This window comes from Marmota flaviventris, chromosome X (genome assembly GCF_047511675.1).
Source record: "Marmota flaviventris isolate mMarFla1 chromosome X, mMarFla1.hap1, whole genome shotgun sequence".
Taxonomy (NCBI): domain Eukaryota; kingdom Metazoa; phylum Chordata; class Mammalia; order Rodentia; family Sciuridae; genus Marmota; species Marmota flaviventris.
This window is the reverse complement of record NC_092518.1, coordinates 113,575,984-113,583,247: the sequence shown is the minus strand read 5'-3', so window position 1 is coordinate 113,583,247 and position 7,264 is coordinate 113,575,984. Positions and strand designations below refer to the sequence as shown.

The 7,264-nt window shown below is 41.7% G+C and overlaps 1 pseudogene; it reads right to left on the bottom strand.

Annotated features, from left to right (window-relative positions):
* Positions 1 to 700: 700 nt before the first annotated feature.
* Positions 701 to 5,217, bottom strand: LOC114096523 (ubiquitin carboxyl-terminal hydrolase 2 pseudogene; annotated as a pseudogene).
* Between the last annotated feature and the right edge of the window lie 2,047 nt (positions 5,218 to 7,264).

Here is a 7,264-nt window from a genome sequence, read left to right as displayed (position 1 = left end):
AGGGAAGGAGTAAAGACCAACACCAAGAGGATCTGAGGGGTGACATGGTCATCTCTGAGAAATTGGCCCAGAAGGCCTGTGTTTAGGAGGCTCTGAGAAGGGGCAGATGGCATGAAGGCCAGGGAAAGAGATGTTAAAAAAGAATAAATTAAAGGTGAGAGAAGCTCTAGGAACAGAGAGCTATCCTTCAAACAGCTGGGGAATAGATCAGGCTTAGGTTAGAGAGAGTGGGCAGGAAGAATTTGATACACTATCAAAAGAAATCTCTTTTTATCTACTTCCTTCTTTGCCTCACTGCAATGCACAACATACCAGGGGCTAAGGGACTGGACCCTATTTCCCCCAGTGGGTTTGAACATGGCAGTGGGGAAAAGGGAAGGTACTGAGGGATATTTCATGGAGGGGGAGTTACCCTCTGGTGCCAAAATGCTTTAAGGCACACTTATTGGAGGCAACTAGATTACATCCAAAACAAAATGAAACACCCCAAACAACACTTGCTTATATTCCAGGCCTACTGTTGTAAGCTTGAGCCTGGCCAATACCTACATAGTACCACAGGGAGCTAGCATTAGGAAAGTTGTACTTGAAGAATTAAACAAAAGGACCAGCCCAACCTCCCAGCGGTGAAAAGGTACGGAGGAGATGGTCTTCAGTCTGAACACTTTTATTGCTGTATGGTAAAAAAAAAAGCTGGGCTTTAGAACACCCAAACCATCTTTCCTAAAAGACGTCCCCTTGCCTGTGCCCTTAGAGTCAGTACCATTAATAGGTCTATTGGCTCATGCGTGCTTCCTGCACTGGACTGGTGAGCAGGTCCAGGTAGAGACAGGCGCCAGCTCCTCAAAAGCACCATGATGCAGGCAAAATACTCCCAGCAGGCTCCAGAGGGCGCTGTCTTCCCAGAAAGTGCGGGGGCTGGAGGGAGCTGCAAGTGGATGAAGATTCCCTCACAGACTCGGGAGGGTGGACCTGCCAACTCTTAGAAAAGCAAATAAGAGTCGCTGGTACGGACTTGGCTGGAGGACATGGACATGACTGAAACTGAAATCGTGTCATTCGCCTGTCACTGGATTTTGGTAGTAGGCTGTACAATGGCCACCCATGGTGGTTCTGGAGTGATTGGACATAGCACACAGGTTGTAAACAGCGTGGTGGGTATTTTCTGGGGCAAATTCTCTCGAGTCCAGGTCTCTTAGTGGGAAATTCACAAATATTGTAAGCTTGCTGGCTCGTATCCTGGATTCTGAGAACAGCTTCCAGTGGAGCACCAAGATCTTTGGAAAACTTGTATATTATACATCTCCTGGCTCGGTAATAACAGCATGTTGGCTGTTGATCACCATCAAGCACATCCTCTTTGGTGAAGAGCCTCATGCAGTCCATTAGTGTTACCTCAATAAACCTCACTCAGCATTGGGCAGTGAGAGGTCCGAGAGGGGATCGAAAACTCTAGAGTAGAAACCACCGCCAGTGCACCTCTTTAGCTGCCCAACAAAGATGTCCACAATCCGAATATCTTCTCGTTCTAGATATTTCCTCCACACATGTTGCCCTTTTTCATCATCAGGGAGATGATGGAGGTTCTTGGGGTTGGACTTATACCTCACTGTTACTCGGTTCACCTCGTTGTGGAGTCCATCCAGAAGAAAATGGAGGAACCCCTGAGCATCCTGCTGATTAACCATTGAAACGCTGTGCATATCTCTGGATCTGGACTTTGAACTCAGATGGGCTCACCATATCATTTGGGGGATGAAGGTCCATGTTGTCTTGATTAGTTTTGCAAATGCTTTCATGAGGATTGGGTGTGCATTGCTGGTATGGTTGAGGTCCCGCTACTAGAGGCAGTAATCTCTCAGCTCCCTGGTGTTGCTCAGGCACTGCAGAATCCAGTTCATGAAGCACCAGGAAGCTGGTTTTGAAGACCAGCCAAACCTTGGGCATTCTTTGAATTCTTGGCTTTGTTGAGCAGAAGCCCCACGAAGGTAAAGAGCAGCAGGGATGGCCTCAGCTCCTTGGAGAGGGTAGGAAAGAGGGCAGCTTGGGGGCGGCTGGGGGCTCCTTGAGCAGAGTCACTGTGTAAGAGGTGCGTCTGCTGTGGGGCGAGCTATGAGCTCATCCCTATGTCAAACGTTGGCCAATGGGGAGTGGGGAGTTCCCATGTGGTGCCACAGCTAGCACACCAAGGCTGGCGAGGCTGCCACCCAGATACAGTCCACGGTGCCCAGCGGTAACTGTTATGGTGGGAAAACTGCACGCCCCTCTACCTCAATCTCTCCACCGTGCACCGCCAACCACCCCCGCTTGGCTCTTGTGCTCCTGTGCTTCCCAAATAGATTTCTAATAGGAATATTAAATGGTGAATTTACTTTAGAAAATAGTTTGGCAGTAATCATATGTATCAGTAATCCCACTTCTAGGTGTGTACCTAAAATAATTGAAAACATGTTCAAACAAAATTGTGTAAACAGATGTTCATAGTAGCATATACTAGTGTTAATCTTTATAGTCCATAAGTGAAAAATACCTAAATGTACATCAATTGATGAATGAATCAACAAAATTTTATATATCCATACAATGCAATATTATTAAGCCATAAAAAGAATGTTACTTTATCCATTCATCTATTGAAGGGCATCTAGGTAGATTCCACAATTTAGCTATTGTGAATTGTGCTGCTATAAACATTGATGTGGCTGCATCCTGTAGTATGCTGTTTTTAAGTCCATGTATGAAGACCCAAATTGTGTGACTCTACTTTGTGTACAAAGTACACAAAAAGACATGAAAAATTGTACTCTATATGTGTACTATGAGTTAAAATGCATTCTGCTGTCATGTATAAACAAATTAGAACAAATAAATTTAAAATAAAAAGTAAATTAAAAAGAATATTACTGATACATTCTATAGATTGATGAACTTTGAAAATATTTTACTGTGTAAAAAAATGCCAGTCACAAAATACCATATTTTGTATGATTTCATTTATAAGAAATGCCCAGAACAGCCGAATCTATTAAGGCAGGAAATTAGTGGCTGGGCAATAAGGAAATGGAGAATGACTGCTAATATGCCTATGGTGGGTTTGCAGAGTATTTAAAGTGTTCCCAAATTAGATAGTGTAGGTGGTTGTACAACCTTGTGAATATACTTAAAATCACTGAATTGTGCATGCTAAAATTAAAATCAATTAAAACAAATACATTGGCTCATATCATTGAACTTTCAGACCTTGTTAACCCATATACTCATATTTTGGAGAACACACTGTATGTAGCCATCCATTCAGAAATGATTGTTAAGTAAAGGTGAGTAATTTTCATGATATGATAGCTACTGCAAAGCTAATTAGACAAGGATTAAAACTTAGGAGTTGTTCTTTATTGTACAACTTGGAAAATCTTTGCCCCATTTTATCATCTGAAAACATACTCTTAATTTTTGCTGCCTGTCTCTTATCTAAACCTGAGTTGTAAAGGAAAAAAATAACACACATAATAACCTAAAGGAAATATATTACATTCACTCCTCCAGATTTGGTATTTTAGTAATCAAACCAAATCATCAGAGAGTTGCACATTTAGACCACATTATTTTGTCTTTTTGTAGAATTACTTTAATGAAATTACCCTTTGACATAGTGCTATCTGCCTGCATTGAAGTGTATCATCAAAAAGAGTCACATGGAACTAGCTACATATTATGCTTCACTGACAAGATGGTTTTGAGTGTTCTCTCTAATACATTTTCCAGTTTTATAAAGGCCCACAGCACTGATTTCTGTTTGGATTTAATACCAGGAAAACTGTTTCTTATGAAAACTTTGTATGATAACACTCTTGTGAATGTTGTGACTCTTGTCATTACTTGTATTTGCTTTTGCTACTATGAAGGTCCAAGAAAATTTGTTGGTCATTTCCTCCCTGTACAAGATTATTATATATGCTTTGCACATGAAAACTTATTTATGGCTTTATGTGTATCTTGTATTATATTTAACTCTGCAATACCACAAATCACTTTTCCTAGTAATAAAGTAATAGATAGGAAGACTGATTTAGATAGAGAAGGTAGTTAGACCAACAGATCCTGGCCATGGCATCAGAGATTCATCATGCCAGCCACAAACTTACTGACTCCACAAAAACCATTTCACAAATTCATCCTGTTGCTCCAAAGTTGTGAGAATAGGAATCAATGACTTGGGCTAGAGTTGTAGCTCAGTGGTACAGCACTCACCTAGCACGTGTAAGTTACTGGGTTCAATCCTCAGCACCACATATAAATAAATAAATAAAAGTATACCAAAAAAAAATCAATGACTGGCTCAGTGAAACAAAACTACATGACAATACACGAATATACCATGGTGAATTTCACCTTTATGCTTAGGTATAAAGCACCAATTAAAAAGAACTATAAATAAATAGAAGGAAGATCAGTAGAGAAAGGGGAACAGGTGGAGGTAAGAGGGGAGGGAGAGGGGAAGGACTGGGGATTGTAATGGAACAAATTTATTCTATGTATGAATAGTTGTATCAAAGTGAACCCCGATATAACTATAAGGTACCAATAAAAACATAAAAACACCACAACAAGAGTTTAATCATACTCACTTCCTATAGTCATCATTCTCATATTGTAACTTGCTAATGAGTGATAAGAAAGTGGGTTCTCATGTTCTGGAAGTTAATCTCTGTTACTGTAGGCACAATTTCCATTAGTGTTATGAACTTGAAATATGAAAGTAACTTAAATTGCCCAGAGGTGTCAAGTGAGATGGGGATTTCAGGACATTTATCAACCCATTTCAGTAACATTAATATTTTTGTTTCAAATATGCAGTTAAATAGGAAATTTGAAGAATAGTTATTTGCTTCAATTGTTTGTATCATACTGAAAGTTGTTGAAAAAGTTCTGGTTGTGCCTTCAAGGTATTAAAAGAATAGGTCACATTATGCCTCATAAGTTGTTTGAGCTTTCTGGAAATGGAAGGGTTGACTGATTGATTGATTGATTGAATTTTTCTGCTTTTTATTAAATTGTTTGGTGTCATGGCAACCTAGGCTTTGTTCTCGCTTAAGAAGGAAGCAGATCATGACATTTTTATTACATGTCTTCAAGAATGACAGCCTCTACAAATCCTCCCTTGACATGGAGAAGTGCAATAATGTGCCCAGATGCTTGAGGTTGTGGCACTTGCGTCATTGGTGGAGCAGATGGTCAAATAACTGTAATCCTTTGCTATATGAGTGTTTCAAATGAAAACCTTTTCCCTTGAGTTGTCTTCAGAATGACCAAGCAATTCTGTCCTTTTCTAGCATGCTCCAGATATGGTCTACAGGATATGAAATCTCAGTCAGAAGAAGAAAAATCTCTAACATCTGAATCCATGGTATATGCATCCATATTTGGTTTATTAGAAACTTCTGAATGGTAGATCAAATTTTGTAGTAAATTTTGTTCTTGTGTAAGTATTGTCAGTATGTTGCCTTTATAGCCTATGTTGGAACCACATAAAAAAAATAAGGATTCATTACTAAAATTTGTGAGCATTGGGTCTTGCTTCCTGGGCTTTGACGAGATTGGGTTCACTAGTACATTCAATTTCTGAGTTCACAGAAATTGTCAGAAAACTAATTGTTCAACGGAACTCCAAACTCCAAATTTTATCTCAAACATGTCCCCAAGGCTACTCTTCCCTATTTTACTAAATGAAATTCTCATAAAAATCTGCAATTGAAGCCAGAAAACCAGGAGATAGCCTCCTTTCCCGTTACTCCTATTTTGAAATACATTAGCAACCACTTTTTAGACATGATAAAATTGGTCTTTTGGAGAGACATTTCTCCACATCCTCTGAGTACCTCTAGCAAATTATCATCTATATTGCAAGACAGGTTCAAATTTTCCCTTCCTTTCCCTAGAATTTAGTTTCTACTCCATAATAGGATAATTTTAAAAAATCATAAACCAGGATAGATCAGTGTGATGCTTATATGGTAAGAATGCTTTCTGCATGCAGTATGAAAAAAAAAAGTATCAAAGTAAGAGTGTGGCTATGAGGTGTGCGTGGGGGCTTCTCCTTACTCATCTATTGTGGATCTTCATCTTGGGTGGTGACATGATTGCTCATGATGCCAGATGATGCCAATGAGTCATCTTTAGAATGCTGATCCTGAATTGATGAGAAGAAGATTGCACTGAGATATGAAAAGTACCACACTGGGTTGCTGTTTGAAAGAGAGAGGAGGAGGGTCTAGGTGAGAGGACCAGTCTGTGACCAGCGCAGTGGTCAGAAAAACAGGGTCATGCATCATCCTTGGGTCGGGGCAGGGGGAAATGACCACCGTGGCCAACTTTGCTTCACAGACGACTGGCTAAGAGACCTGCCCAAAGCCAAGGAGCTCAGTATCAGTGCAGGTGGATCAGCAGGTGCCTTTCCTTCCCCATGATGGCAGGCAAGTGGGGAAAGACCTGTGGCTAAGCAGATCCAAACTGTGAGGTTTCTGGGGTGGAGGAGCCCCAGACCTGTCCCATGGTAGAGCAGCCAGGAGGGGCTGGAGCCGTGCGGTCTGAGTAGGCAAACGGGGTGGGCTCTGCCTGAACCGCTCACTTTCTTCTCTGCAGCGGTTCGCCTTGGTGCAATGAGCATGCAAGTGGCAATGACTCAGTGCTGTCTAATTACTTCTGCCCTCAGTGACCCCGGCTCCCGAGGGCCGAGGACTCGGGGGCCAGCCTCCCACCCCCAGGTCAGACAAGGTCACTCATTGGCGTCGTTCAAAAGAAGATGAGGCCGTTTTAATAGGGTCCTCTCATCTCTAGGTGAGTGTGGAAACACTGTGACAGGAAGGAAAATAATTGCATTTTCTCCCGAAGCCGCCAGAAATAATTTCTACTTTAATGGTGAAAACAGGTCTCCTTGCATCTCTGGACGTTTTACATTGCAGGCTGTAATGAGCGAGAAAACGTCTTTCTTTTAATAGCTAATCCTCTGATGCTTCGTGTCTGGGAAGGTAAGGTGATGTGGCAAATTATCGTTGTCGAAGAGAGAGATTGAGCCAGGAACAGCAGCCCCGCTTTGTCCACCGCGTCACTGAGCTCTCGTTAGCATAGCCAGAAAATTGGGGCTTGTTTGCAACAGGACCTTGTTTTGACAGTGGCCATGGCCAGGCATGGCCCCACCCCGATGCAGGAGAAGATGGGAGACATCCTGCCCCCGCCTTCCTCAGGGACACCAGAGTCCTTAGACTGA